Source organism: Anser brachyrhynchus, assembly GCF_964034855.1.
Source record: "Anser brachyrhynchus genome assembly, chromosome: Z".
NCBI lineage: Eukaryota > Metazoa > Chordata > Aves > Anseriformes > Anatidae > Anser > Anser brachyrhynchus.
The window spans coordinates 17,977,154-17,992,458 of NC_137697.1; the positions used below are offsets into that span (position 1 = coordinate 17,977,154).

Consider the following 15,305-nt stretch of genomic DNA (forward strand, 5'->3'; position numbering starts at 1 on the left):
CAATGGGGAGCTCACATTCAGCCTGCTAGGCTGATAATAAATTACCCAAGCATAAAGATCTCTGAAATTGTGGTGCCTAGGGAGCTCAGTAGCTCTGAATACCAGAAGCAAACTACGGTGCCCAATATTTAGCCACCACTTGGTCGACAGAACCCAAGCATCACCTGTGTCCTGTATTCTTTCAGGGGTCTATGCAAAATGGTGTCCCTCATTCTAAGCCTTGGTCCTCACATAAGAAAATCTCCTTTCACATTAAGCTTGCTGGAAGTTTCAGTAGACCTTTTAGCCTCTTTTCCAAAAGTATTATAGCTGGCTTGTGCGCTGATACAAAGAGGGCAGATGCAGCTGTATTAAGTATCTGGATTCAGAAACTGTAATGGATGTGAAGGATAGACCAGTCAGGTAACTCCAGATAGAGTACTGACACTATGAAGTGCCCAGCATCTACACCCTCTTCCCTGCAGCATCTTCCTTCCTACCTTTGAGATATATTTTCAGCATTCCAGTTTTATTGTGGTCATTTAGATCACTCATGTCATCAGCACTAAGCTCATCGGAAGAAGCATTTCCTCTGCCTCACGGCTGAACTACATCTCTGTCCACGGTAAAACAGGTATGGCTCCCTAACATTTACCTGAAGCTACAGTTCCTGCTTAATTACAAAAGTACCGCCAAGCAGCAAAGAAAAAATCGTTTGATGTGTTTCTAAACCCAGAATGCTGGTGACAAAAGGGGTACTGTGCAGTGGGATTTCTGCGGAGGCACTTGTGACAGAGCCGCAGACCTATCTTCGGTGCCTGGAGACTCCTACTCACCGAAATTCAACGAGGATCAAAAAATAATTTGAAAAAGGGGGCCCATAAACACACACAAGGGAGGCTTTGGGGCAGGATGCGGATCACTGCGGGCTGCCCAGCCACAGCGCTCAGACCAGCCACCTCGGCGGCCTCCTCCTGAGCAAAGGGACGCGGAGAAGGCGCCCGGGGCAACCGAAGCGTCCCCTCAACTGGACCCGGCTCAAGCCTGACGGCCGGCAAGCCGCCAAGCGACAGCTCCCCGCCGCGCCGGGCGGAGCACCGCCACACGGGCTGCCGGCGTCCCCTCAGCCGAGCGGCGGCGGGCTCTCCCGACACGACACCCGTTCAAGCCCCGGCCGCACACCGGGGCCGCCGACCGCACGAGCCAGCGGGGCCGAGCTGAGCGCGGCGGGACCGGGGGGAGCGACCGGGGGGCTCCTGGCAGCGGGCTGGGCTGGGCTGGGCTGGGCGGGGAGCGGCGGCCGGGGGTCGCCGCCTCCCCGCTCCCACCCCCGGGCACCCCCCGGGCTCCCACCCCCTCGCCGTGGGGCCAGGGCCGCCCAGCGCCCGCCGGCCCTGACGGCCGGCCCGCCGGTGGTACGAGCGGTTGCTACGGCAATGGGGAGAGGAGAGGAGGGGAGGGAGGGGCGGAAGGGAAGGGGGTCAGGCACCCGAATGCCGTCGCAGGTATCGGGGCTGGGGATCAGCAGTGCCCCCCGGGCTGGGCGGGCAGGAAAGGAGCGGGGCCGGGGGCAGGTAGGAGGGACGGGACGGCTCTTTCTGCCCGGGGAGTGAGGAGAAAGCGGAGCGAGAAGCACACACACACACCCGGCCCCGCCGGGATCCCCTGTCAGTGTCGTCCTGGGGGCAAGAGATACAAAGAGGCAAGGAGAGCACGCCCGGGGCTCGAGAAGCGTGTGTAAGTGTGTGTGTGTGTGTGTGTGTGTACACGCATAGTCCAACGCGTCCACACAGGCGTGTTGCACACGCGTCCGCGCACACAAACCCTTCACAAGACCTACTTAGCGGGAAGTACTGGCGTTGAAGCAAGCTGGAGGTCACCAGACACGCATCCCTCAAAGCAAATTCACAAGGGAAAGGAATGAAAAGAAAAAAAATTTAGAAAAAAAGAAAGGAGAGAGGAGAGGGAGGAAAAAAAAAAAAAAAAAAGAGAGCCCTCCTCCCTAGGGAGACGGGAGGGAAGAGTCTGGTTGCTGCGGTGGAGCTGATCCTAAAGTTAACTTTCAGCAGCCCATTTCCAGACAGCAGCGCTGAATCTATTTGGATAAAACGCGTGTGACCCAGACACTTGGCGTTTGGCCCAAACGCGTTGCACCGGCAGCCCAAATAAAAACAAGAGTCTGACTCTCTCCCTCCCTCTCTCTCTCTCCTCTTGTACAACAATGAAAGAAATTAGCGAAGACAAAACCCGCACACACACCGCCGGGCAGCGAGAGCCCACTTACCTCCCCCCACCAAACAATGTCCCTTTGAACCCCGGGCCGCTGCGCAGGCAGACGTACTCCGATTTAAAAAAAAAAAAAAAAAAAAAAAGGAAAATAAAAAAGGAAAAAAAAAGCGCGGCTCCGCGGGGTTAAGAGTCTGGCAATTCCCAGGCGGCCCGAAGTAAATCAAAACCACACGCTTCCATCTTCCTGACGAGCCCGGCGAGCGGCGGGGCTGCGGGACGGCGCTGAGCCGAGCCGAGCCGAGCCCAGCCCGGGCTCCTGCGCCCCGGCACGGCCCCGGCACGGCCCCGGCACGGGCTCCGGCCGCCCCAAACGCCGGGCTGCCCGGGCTGCGAGCAGCCCCGAGCTGTCCTGGGCTGCGGAGGGAGGGAGGGAAGGAGGGACGGGACGGGACGGAGGGGGGGGGGGGGTTGCTGCTGCTTTGGTCTGCATCTGTTTTTTGGTTCGGGGATCTGTTTTGTTGTTGTTTTTCCTCTTCTTCCCCCGTCTACCGACGGTTTAGTATGGAAGTCGGAGAAGATGGAAAAAAGGGAGTAGTAGTGGAAAAAAAGTTGCACGGCTCGAGACCGTAGTGCATAAATCGCTGCTCGTCTCGGTCGAAAAATCCTCGCACCCCCTTCCCCCATCCTCAAAGGTTTCTCTCTGAAATTACTCCAAATCCACCTCGCCTAATGCAAGATAAAGCTCCCCCCGCTCCCCAAAGCCCTGCACGCACCATTACTCGGGACAAGAGAAAAGCAAAAGTTTCATTGAATAGCGCGAAATCTTCCTTACCGTTCTCATCTTCAATTTCTGATATAAAGTAAGTTTCAAACAATAGAGATTGCACAGGACGGTTCCCGTATTCCTCTCTGCTTTTCCCCTCTGAGCAAGCAACCACCGGGGTTATATTCTCCAACACAATCAAATTCTCTAGCCTTCCTAAAAGGGGTTTTTTAGAAAACGGACCGACTTGGCAGGAGGAAGGATGCCATCAATTCACCCAACCTATCACCCTGCACATTTTGTCTTTCCAACGAGGAGCGGGGGGGGTGGAGGTGGAGGGGGGGAGGAAGGAAGGAAAAACAGGCTTATATTGGGGTGGGGGTGGGTGCCCTCCTCTCGAGCAGCCTCCTCTGTGCAAAATACCATGTGAATACCGTGAGTGGGGGGGGCGGGGGGAGACAGCGCGAAGGGGGGAGGGAGCGGGGGAGGAGGGAGGAGGAGGAGAAGGAGGAGGAGGAGGAGAGCGGGGGGGGAGGCAGGCAGAGCAGGAAGGACTCGGGAAAGCTCGGCTGAAGTAGCCCCAGACCTCCTCTCGCTGCCGGCCCCCGGCCAAGCCGAGCGCGGCGGCGGCGGGGAGCCTTTGGCAGCCTCGCCCGGGGGACGGCGCGGAGCACGCTGACGTCAGCCTGCAGATGTGCCCCGGCTCCGGCGCCGCGCCTGCGCATGCGCGCCGCGTCACGTGGCGGCGAGGGGGGGGAGCGGGGGTACAGTCGGGGTAACGAGAATCGGCGGGACGTTGTGGGGGGGGTGAGGGGACGTTAACGGGTCGGCCGCCCCCCGTGTGGTGAGGCGAGGGGGGAGCCCGCAGCCCGGCCGCGCGGTGGGCACCCGGTCGGCGGCGGGCAGGGCCGGCCTCCTGCACGTCCATCCTCTCCGCGCAGAGGCGCGGGGGTTGCCGGCGGAGGTCTGCCGCCGGTCCCCGGCCCGTTTTTTTCTGTGGGCTTCCTTCGAAATAACCGCAATAAACAACCAGTCGCTTGTAGAGGAGGGCGAGCGGGCGGCCGGCGGGCAGACCACCGCGTAGCGCTTTCGCTTTCGCTTGCCGCGAGGAGCCCGGTGGCACGGGGAAAGGCGCTGAGGGGACGGAGAGCCGGGCAGCCCCCGGTAGCCAAAAAAAAAAAAAAAATGGAGAAAAGGGTCCTCCTGAATCTCAGGTTTCAGGCTCTTTGCTAACACGTTTCCCAAACGGTGCCTGTGCGCTCGTTTCGGTCCCGTGCCGAGGCAGGATGCGTGTGATCCCTCCGGTGACCCTACAGCGCTCGGCCGAGCCGTGCAGGCACCGCTGGGGCTGCCCCAGACCCAGCGCCAGGCTGCGTGGCGGAATTGCATTTCTACGCATAACCGGGTGAATTTTCTTTCAACAGTCAGTCCGACGGAATAAGCGCAAGCCGCTGCGCAGGCACTCGCGTCTGTCACCAGCCCCGCTGACATTCCCCTCCGGGTTCAGTCAGCCCTTACCACCAGCCCCTCGCGCAGCCGTTAGGCACGTTAGCGTTAGGGCTTTGCGAAATGGAGAGGACGTTAATTAACGGCCGGCAAGGCGCTGAGGGCAGCCGCTCTGCGTGGCGGCGGCGGGACTCGAACCCGTGTCCCCCGACTCGAACCCGTGCGGCGGAGCTGCGCCCCGTGAGGCGTTGCTCGGGCAGATGGCGCCATCTCGCGCCGGCCGGGGGGCCTCCGCCGCGGCGGCTGCTGCTTGGGCCGGCGCCCCCGGTCGTGTGCCCCCCTTAAACCCTCGCCTGTGATGGTTCTTGTCATTTATAAGGCGATCGCACTCAGATACCTTAGCCACACCGCGCGTCTCGACGCAGCGGTCTGGTGGACAGCCGGTCGAGTCTCTTTTTGACAGGACGCACGGAGAGTTTTTCCCCCGTCCTCCATCGGGACCAAAAATAACGTTTTGGACAGAGACGCACGTGGGCCAGTTGCCTCCTGCGATGTGGGAGACCTGCCTGCGGATCAGGACCTTCCTCAGTTAGAGTGGGGAATGCTGCCTGGCAGCTGGCAGGGGGCTCTTCTGGGGGGGGGGACCGGGCTCCCACTGCCTGGAGCTGATCCGCGGCCCATGACTGATTAAATACTCATCAAGCTAAAAAGAAAGACAGCTCAGCACTGTCTGGCTAGGGCACTTAGGCGGGTTCAACTCCCTGCTCTAAATCAAGCGAAGCAAAGATTTGGGCTCTGCAAAACCCAGCTGCTTGCTCAGACCAACAAGTTATTTATTCCCTGTCCCAGACAACTAAATTTTCTTGCCTACACCCACTGCTGGAGCTGAGGAAATGTTTCCAATAGCAATTTTGTCAAAACTGGTATATTACCAGGAAAAGCTTTGGCTCCAGTTAAAAATTTCCTGACCATCTATAATTAGAATTTCTGACAGAATTCCCAATACATTTTGACTTACCTGTTTTGCTTTTTGCATATTTTTTTATTTCAGTGAACCTGGTTTAGATAAAAATAGTGAGCTTATTTGATGACTTTTATTTTTGTCTCATCAGCCTGAATAATATCCATATGTTTTTGATTATCAGAAACTTTTTGAAAAAGTAACTCGCACAGAAAGTCGTATGCAGATTCTTAGTATTTTTTCTTTGCTGGAAGTAGAAGTCTTTCTCAAACTGTCAAACAGCAGAGATAGGAACTCTACTATGAATTCTGATAATAGGTGCGAGCCATTCTGTGTCTCAAAGGCTCTGGAAGGGATTACAGATTTATTGAGCACAGAGGATATTACTCCGTGTCTTACTGTGTTTGTTAGTCTTTGCTGACCAGGGAAGTAGCTAGCTAAAGCACTGAGCACCCTCAACTCTACTTTAGGCCTTCAAATCCTTTAGCATGTCAGTCAACAGCTGATAAGATTGGCAAGCACACTTCTTTGTTTAAATAAGTATTTACATTAAACTTCAATTTAACATTGCTAGATATACTCAGAGGTATTTGGGGTGGATTCCAGGAATCTTGCTGTTAACTCTAATAAATATGGAAGAGAAAGCTACAAGTTTTTGGTGCGCAGTGTAGTTCTGTAAGATGAGATTCTCATTCCCTATACGCTTGGATAGACACGCTTGAAAATACATGTTTTCTCCAACATGTATCTTCATCTGGTCACTGAAGACTCAAGTGTCATAACCTATCATGTTCAGAAATATCGCAGCAGTGCTTGGGGAGAGAATAATCTTTTTTTTTTTAATTTAGTATAACAGAATAAATGACACCAGTTCTGTAATGACCCATTCCTGATCTGGTAAATTCCATGTAAGGAATCAGAAAATAATTCTCTTACTATTCCTTTGTCAGGGCTGGAAAAAACTGGAGTGTGGCTTTTAGAACATACAGAAAATCTGTCAGATTTCTCATTTGTTTGCTTTTCTCCTCAGTATGGCTACCTCCTACCTCAAATTAGATTACAAGTCTCCTCCAGAGCTGGACAGCAAGCTAGTGCTGCCTTTGGAGAAGCTAATAGGACAATATTGACAACCTACATATGTTCCCATTGTATTGTACATAACTTCTACCACCATGTAAATATGCTCACACAAGTAGATGAGCTCATACATCATCCACGCTCCCTAATCTAGACATATCCATAAGCTAGCATACTTTTTAATTGAATAACTTCAGATGGCTTTCTTAATTCAACTGTGATTGAAAAAGTCTTGATGTGTGAGGTGGAGTAGGTGACATACTTGCTAAAATATAGTTGATCACACAGTCAAAAAAAAAAAAAAAGTGCACAATAACCTTGCATTTACCTGTGCTATGTGTCCTGTGGCTTATCTGTGCTTGTGGGGAGAAAAGCAGTACATAAGGGCTTCATGTACGTAAGGGCTTCATTTTCGGTCCCCTGAACTAAAAGATCAGAGGGTTGCTTGAAGGTAATGATGCTACTGAGACCCAGTATCTTTCACTGGCATTTCCTCGTAAAAAGCCTGAATTCAGATTGCTTACAAATCTGATCTTCCTTAGCAGGAAGAGGTGTTCAGCCCAATAACAATCACTCTCCATGCAAGAGAGGTAAAGGCTATTGTGCCTGGCACGCTGTATTTCAGTGTGCCAAGAAAAGAGAGAATGCATATCAAAGTGTCCTTTCAACTGGAAAAATGCACCCCTTTTGAGCTGAGCTGTCCTTGATGGCCCTCTAAAACAAAATTCACAGCAATTAATTTTGTTTCAAGTATGGTCTTGAGGATCCTTCTGCCCAGCAATGCGGATGTTGCTAAGAATGTCTTCATTTAAATATGAAGAACCTCACTAAAGGCAAGAACCATCCTTTTCTAGGATGCTCCCTGGGAGCAGCTGTTTGTGTTATGCTGATATGGGGCTTACTGTCACCAGAGCCTTCTTAATTCTACAAGAACCTGTGAACCTGAACAACCCGATTATTTTAGTGTAAGATTTGGAAATAAAACTGGAAAACTCAGTTCATGTAAGCTTGGCATCCCCCAAAAGGTCCAGGACAGCTTCCTCCCTGACAGAACACAAGTGAGGCAGAGCAGAGAGAAGATCAGAAGATGTGAATGTGGTGAGGGTACACTCAGGGCTTTCTCAAAACATGTAGAGGGTGGGCAGCGGGAGGGGTATGATTAACTCTCTCTATAGTAAACCTGAAAAGAAGCTCAAGCTGATTAGGGAATCTGTTTAGCAGAATGCATATTTGCTTCAAATTTTCCAGACAAATAGATGGGCCTGATCCTATTCCTGATACAATTAAAGTAGAAAGCACAGAAAAAAAAAAAAAAAAAAAGGCAGCTCTACAAAAGAACAGGAATTGCAGTTAGCAGAAAAGAACACAGAACTCAGATAAGAGAGTTGTTTTCTTTCAAAGACAGAGTATATTTTTCCATTTTGTCTCTTTCCAGCTTTCCGCATCAAGAGAGAGATACCAAAAAGATTAGCCTGGTAGGCATAAACGGTTTGTTAAACAGAGCATTTTCCAGCTATACACATAATAATTTTTCTATGTATATATTTTATTGTTCTGTTATTTTCCTATTTCCAGATAAAATTGTTCATAAAATCGTAACAATCTGTGAGAATTACAAAGAACAAAGTTGAGACAAATTGTACAATGTGTGGACAATGTATATGGAAAATCTCTATGGAAAAATCAGGTAAATGCTATTCCTCAAAGATTAATGTATACAGAAACATATATAAGCTATGCATAAATTCTTAGCAAAAATGCAAGGATTCAGTTACTTTGATTTTAGAATGAAAAACCTGGAACTAACTCACAAGACTTGGCTATCAGCATGCAGAGCACTGCAGCGTTTTGCAGTCTGGCACTCAGCTCTAGGAATGACAGCCCATGCAGAACTAGGCACCTTGGTCTAAGAAGCTGGGTGATTTGTTTCGTTTCTGAACTGGAGGATGGTTACAGAACTCATACTGACAAGCATCGCAGACTGCTCATTTAGCATCTGCTGAAATATGTGGTGATTCTCCATTTCTTGGTACGCTTTGTATAAAAGCATGGACACATACCCTAATGTCCGAGATTGTAAAACTGGATTGTGAAATGAGCATGGATTTATTTTGAATGGAAAGAATTGGACTTTCCATATTCCTGGACGGTATAGCTGGAAAAGATTTATTAAAGACTCTAGAGCATACAGTGCATACTGCTTTGGACACAGATTACAGTTTTTGTCTAATTTAGATAGCTTTCTGGCATTCATTCTACCATAGCATCTTGTAACAGTTTATAAATTGAGCTACCTTTAATAAAAGCTGTTAAGCCAATGGTTCAAGGAAGAATTGAAAACAAGGGTTAATACACCCCTCTGTTCTGGTAACTCTTGGGTATCCCCCCAAAAATGCAAAGACAAATTGTGAACACAGTAAGATGTTAGGTGAACATAGTAAGTATCCTTTCCATTTCTTTCTTCCTACCTCACAAGTAACTTCTATGTTCATTTTCATATAGGATTATCACAACACTGACATTTCCTTGATTAGTGAGGACTGTTATTCTTGGAGGGTGTTATTACAGCCCCCTTAAAAAGTCCACCATTTCGCTTTTACATCTTATTTAGATTTGGCTGGCTTTGTGTGAAGGTGGTTTTCACAGCAGCAAGGGCTCTGACCTCCAAAAGCAAACGATTTTTGGGTGTGACTCCCTAAGCAGATGAATTTTAGGTATGGCCCAGTAGCCATTTTTATGTTAAGAACACTCTTCAGCTTCTTCAGTACAAATTTTAAGTAGCTGAATTTAAAAGAACTTTCCATCAGTTTTCAAAGGAGTCCACTGGTGTTATCGGGCATTCACTGCGCTGTTGGACTTCACACTGAGGCAGCCAAGGAACATCCATATATTGTGTTTTGCTGCTCTGCCGTAACAGCAGTGATTTCACATGAAAGAGCACTAATAAAAACATCCCCCCAAAAGAACAAAATAAGTCCCCCAAAAGAACAGTTACTCTCTCCCCTATAGTGACCACAACCATTTGTTAAATGAACCTGTCAAAACCCTTGGCTACCTATAAAAAATCTGAGAGCAAAAGCAAATACCATGATGGTTAAAAATGTATATTAAACTTTGATAGGACTTAGTGCTATGAATCTTCTAATATTCCTCTAAATATTCTTGAAATGCTTTCAGTCTTACATATGTCTTGAATTTTTATTTTGTAAAAGCTTACTGTTGTGTTTTAAAGCTAAAACTAAAATAAAGAACTTTCAATAGAAGCTCAGAGTTCACAACATAAGTTTTCCAGCATCTGAAAAACGTCTTCTTCGTATTTTGGTGACAAATCAGCCATGAATTAAAAACACAAAAATAAAATTTGGTTCTGAGAAGTCAAGAGCTTATATTTCTTAGTTACAAGTCTATCTGCAATATACAATCTGTGAATTGAAATATGGCCTGGGTTTAGCATACTTTTATTCCTGTTATAGCCATTAAGTGATGATTTGCAATGAAAGGCAAGTTATACCAAAAAAGGATGAGTTCCAGTTGTTCTAAAAAAACTTTCAGAAAACTACTTTGATGCAAATATTATGGTTCAACAGGCTTGCACAGTATATACTGTAGTTCTGCATTCTAACATGAAATAACCATGAGACTATCCAGAGATAAGATGTTGGTTTGTGGTTATTCACAGATGTTTGAGGGCAAAGGAGGAGGGAAAAGCAACTTGTTCCTGTGTTTGTACTTACATGGTGAGCCAAGATCAAAAGCAGCCTTATCCTCCATCTGGTCATCTCCGGAAACTCTGAGTTGGATTCAAGCTGATTATAGCAGCAACCTTCTGCACTCCTGAAAGAGTAACTTCTCCAATGCTTCTTTTCTTTTTTTTTTTTTATTCCTTCTTTTTTTTTTTAACAAACAAACAAACAAAAAACAAACAAGCAATATATAAATAAATAAATAAAAATAAAAATGCTGTGCTCCCACAATGCCTGAAACTCCATCAGTGGTACTAAGGTCTATGTATTATTTTCATAAACTTTGTATTTAAGAGTATATCAAGATACTTGTCAGACAAAATGAAAATATTCAAAGCAAATGGAGTAATAGCTAAAGAAGTCTACATGCTTGAAGAAAATGCTAAACATTTGTTTTCAGCCCATTGCATTCACAACTGCAACTATAATCCAGCACAGATCTGCACAATTTCATACACAGATCAGGTTATCTAGCAATAAATTGAGTAAGTTCTTATATAAATTATTGCATGAGCAGTTTTCTGCATAGATTTGATTTTATACTTAACACAACTCTTCCAGTGCAGCCACTCTGTATAAAGTTCAGCCAACTTTAAGCACCTACAGCTATCTTGACTTAACAGCACATTTAGGAGGGCAATCAAGCTTACACACTGAGAGCAAACACAGATATCCCACCTGAAAGCATTTATCTATGGTGATACAACCAGTTGGCATTTGCTAAGAGATCAAATGAGGCTGCAAGGGACTTCAGTGCAATGAAGCATTTGTCACTCTATAATGTAAGGATCTATATAAATCATTTAACTAACTTTGTGCAACATCGCGCCCTCAGTTCAGCCAGTACAATTTTTATATCGGGCCCATGTACCTTTTAGTAAATGAATGTAAATGAGGTAATTTACAGTTACTTCCACCCCTGTAAGACTGCCTATTTCCCTAGCCTGGGCTCATAACTTTATGAAAATACCGACTTGGACCCAATGCTCCTTGTGGATCCCTCCCAACTCTGTGATTCTGTGATTCTCTGACACCGTTAATCACCTGGGGTTACAGCCCGGCCATTGAAAGTCCACACAGAGTGTTTTTATTTCTCGTTTTCGAATAGCTGGCCCGGGTACCATTCTCTCTCTCTGTCCGCCGTTACAATGTCTGACTTTCAGAGGTGAGGAACAGAATTGGGATTCTCTCTGAATAAGGCTGGGGGAGGGAGCGGGCTAACCTTTGCTCTCTGTTTTACCCCAGATTTTCGGCTTTGCACATGAATGGATACCCTTCTATTGAGGCCTTTCTGTTGGGGGATGAAACAAATTAACTGCGAAAGAATACCACGGAATTCACTTTGTGCACTATCTCTGCAAAGTTTTTTTTTTTCTTTTCTTTTTTATTTTTTTAAGACCCCATGGAAAAAAAAAATCAGAAGCTTGAAATATCTTGTGCAAAACTTTCAGAATAGACGGGGCAGCCCAGCATTCCTCACAGTCGGCTCTACAGTAAAACTGCACACAAATCTCTTACCAACTACACACTTTCTTACCAAAGATGGAGTGTAAAATAAGTTGCTATAATTCTTCTGAAGTCCATCTGTGGTTATGAAGATAAAATGTTTTGCGCTTGTTTGTTTAATCGCTGCTGCCCTCTAAGGACAGAGACTAGGTGCCTTTTTTCTTTCTTACTTCCTTTCTTTAGTTCAGTAATTTGGGGAGTTTAACAAAATATGCATAATGTGCAGAAAAAGATTTTTTTCATCGTGAGGACAGAACTCTGGATGACAAAATGCCCGCACTCTCTATAAGTACAATTATATGATATGATTGTTTTTCTCTAAGAGCCTTATTATGGTCGTGTTGTTAAACATTACACACGTTCTAGTAAATGTGCCTGGGTGGACTTGTTGCTACCAATGTCTTCTGCCCCCTTGCTAGCATTTAGGACTTTAAACATCTCAGAACTTTTTCCAGGTGTTTCATCTACGTGTTTCATCTTGTATGATTCAATATGAAAAGCTTTGTAACTTCCATAAAATAATGTTTTGCTATTGCAAAAATATTTTTGTCTTGTCTTGTGGTTAGTTTAAACTCAGATCCCTAGCATTTCTCGTCTTTGTTTTCAAATAAGCAATTTCTGAAGCATTCAGACAGTTTGATAACTGTACAATACAAGCACTGCAGTTTTACGATTAGGAAGATCTTAATACTCGTGTCTGTATTTCGCTTTACAGGCTGAGCATAAATTGTAGTGGCAGGTGAATACCCAGGGCTTTGGGCTGTGAGAATTAGCTGAGACTGGGAACGGGCTCACCTATGGATGCTTATCTGGTTTAGACTCAGATTTTCAGACAGGAGTACAGGCCCTCACAGCAAGTAGTTCTGCTTTTGAGGTTACGTTAATGTAGTTTAGATTACACAAATGATTTTTTAAAAAACACAGTCAAATTAAATTTAGGCTAATTAACTATAATTAGAAGGTAATTTGCATGATTAACAAACAGATTTTTAACCTTTGGAGAAAAAATGATTAAAAGGAATTCCCCCTTTAACATAGTTTATTTGGGATTTGCTTCTTATCCGTCTTTCTTCTTGTTATTTTACCAAAATAAACATACTTAATTGTTTTCTCCGTAATACTGGTAACAAGATCAGAGTTCTCCCTACAAATATGACAGCTTTGTCAGAGTAGGTAATTTGTACTTCCTAATTTTGCACTTGGTCCTCAGGCAATCATCCCATGGCAGGCAGCATAATGCTTTAAGCCCTTGAGCTATAGAGTCCTAGCCTGGCCAGCTGGAAGCAGAATAGGTTTCCCCTTACCCATTGCCAATGTGCTGGACTCAACCAATTCCCTGAAGAAAAATGACTATATACTTGGCACACGGCAGCTACTAAATTTAAACTCCTCCCGCCCCTATATACTAAGCTTTCTATCTGGTTCAACACTGAACTCCTATGATCTGGCCAGCATGGATTCAGAAAGGGATCTTAGCCATCAATAAATGTAGTGAAAATGAGGCTTTGCTTTGCTTTCCTTTCCCTCATAGTACTAAAAGGAAGTTTCAGGGAGACGGAAAATGTGGCAGATGCAGCCAATCTGACATGCCATCTACAATCATTTTGGCTCCATTTCCTGCGCCAGTCCACATCCGATTGCACTGCTCCAATTCTCTCACGAATTACTGTCGTCTGTAGCAGTGTGCGTGCCTAACCAGCAAATCTGAACTGAATGCAGATTTTCTAGAAAGGAATGGAAGAGGAAAATAATCTGAATAGTCACTTTTACTAAATGAAAAATATTTTTAGTTAGGGTTCTCAACTGTTCCTGGGACTTGTACAGATTTATTCAACATCATATGGAAGAATCATTGTATCCCCATCTTGTGATTGTTTAAAATAAGTCCCACCAAACTGAACAAATGCTGGCTCTGTGACTTGCAGACATTAATTTAACCCTCACAACTCTTGAGTTCTTTCATGTCTCTTAATTCTAGAGAAAATTTAGTTACAGAACTAATATATTTATGTCAAATGAGATTATGTTATAAACTAGCCATGTATGTTGTAAGCCTGATGGATGCTACGTAAGAGATGAACAAGTATGAAGAACTCTGGCTTAAGAGATCAGTAATGAAATTTGACTATGATAGAAGCAGAAGCGTGGTTCTCTGACACTGTAAAAAATGAAATCAAGCTAATTTTGTGTTTGATTTCAATGAAAGCAGGATTGGCTTCTTTATTTTTATTAATCTATTTTTGACATGTAGGACTCTGTAACTATCTGCTGTTTCCATGATTCCTAAAACCTTTTTTATGTCAAGATGGAATGACCCATTAAAACCTCTTACAGCCACCCTTAGTATGTATACCAATAATAAGATGAATGTACGCTAACTTGACAGAAAAAGAAAACGATACATCAGATATTCAGAACCCGTAACCACATCCCTTAAATTAAATAGAAATTAAAGAGGGATTTTTCCATTGGATTTTTAGACCAAGAATAGTGTGATTTTTTTCTGTGTGACATTCATATTCCAATGTCTACCCCATATTAAGTCTAAACATAGTGAAGCAAAAGAACCTGTACTACTTACAATATTTTTTGAATAAAATAATGGTTTAGCAGAAAGCAGTCTTTTTATGAGCCAATAACTTTACAAGTTGCACTACTGCTGTTGCTCCACTCCCCTCCAGTATACCATTTGGATTTGGGGCCAATAAAGAAACCTCAAACTTGTAGAAATTTTCTGTAGAGAAAAAAAATAATCAATGCAAAAAAAATCAATCAATCAAACAAAAAATACAAAAACCTAGAGGGCATATCTTTGGGCTTATATTTACCAGTGATTAGTCTCTTACAGTGGTGCACAGTTTTCACCTCATTTTTTGAGTTTGAGACTTTAGGAATAATGACAACAAAATTGAAAAGTGTTTATTTATTTATTTTTTAAAATGATGTGTTTTTCCATTTAATACTGAGACAAAACTTCTGTTAAATTGTACAACCAGGGCACTTGTCTGAGATGGGAGAGATGCAGTTTCATAACCCTGTTTTAAAGTTGATGTTATTTAAAGTAACTGGAGCTGTTTAACATAAAAACCAAGAGAGAGCAATGCTGGACTGGTAAATGGGTTTGCTGTCCTGGAATTCCATTGCACAAATCAAGGAAAAGATAATGACAAGCTGTAGCCTGGATTTTAGCTTCCATAAAACTGAAAAAAAAAGAAGTCCTGATTGGTTCCATCTACAATGGACTATAACTATTACAAGGAAAAAAAAAAGTCTATGAAATGGCACACCTTACACTGAAAGATTTCCAACTATTCCATCACTACATTTACAGAAACTTGTTTTATATTCAACTTTTTGAAAAGTTGCTATTTTCCACAGTTTTCTTACTCTTCATAAAGCTCAAGAGAGGGAGTACAATTTGGACAATGCTCCTATAAATTGATCTGCCAGAACTGAAGAATGTCAGCAATCAGCATGCACAATATAAAAACCTTTGTAAAGAAAAGATGTTCCCTTTCAAACTCTTAACCAGGAAATATTTTTATTTTTTTTTAAATAAGGATAGATAACAGTATTAAATAAACAACAAATAGAAAGGTAG

The 15,305-nt window shown here is 44.7% G+C and overlaps 1 protein-coding gene and 1 long non-coding RNA gene across 7 annotated transcripts in view; one reads left to right on the forward strand and one right to left on the reverse strand.

The window, feature by feature from the left end:
- The window catches only part of ADAMTS6 (ADAM metallopeptidase with thrombospondin type 1 motif 6), a 158,495-nt gene extending 155,164 nt beyond the window's left edge, over positions 1 to 3,331 (reverse strand). For 4 of the 5 annotated variants that reach the window (XM_080574665.1, XM_080574666.1, XM_080574667.1 and 1 more), the window contains exon 1: positions 3,041 to 3,331. The gene's annotated coding sequence lies outside the window, so the exon portion shown is untranslated. The remainder of the gene's footprint in view (positions 1 to 3,040) is intronic. The other variant, XM_080574664.1, reaches the window with a different exon arrangement.
- A 243-nt stretch (positions 3,332 to 3,574) lies between these two features.
- LOC308185942 lies at positions 3,575 to 10,269 on the forward strand. Of its 2 annotated transcripts, XR_013943838.1 has the most exons (4): positions 3,575 to 7,553; positions 7,891 to 7,930; positions 8,031 to 8,142; positions 10,135 to 10,269. It is a non-coding gene; the product is annotated as an uncharacterized lncRNA (long non-coding RNA). The 2 variants fall into 2 exon arrangements; XR_013943839.1 differs by lacking the exon at positions 7,891 to 7,930 and having other exon boundaries at positions 3,590 to 7,553.
- The last annotated feature ends 5,036 nt before the right edge of the window (positions 10,270 to 15,305 follow it).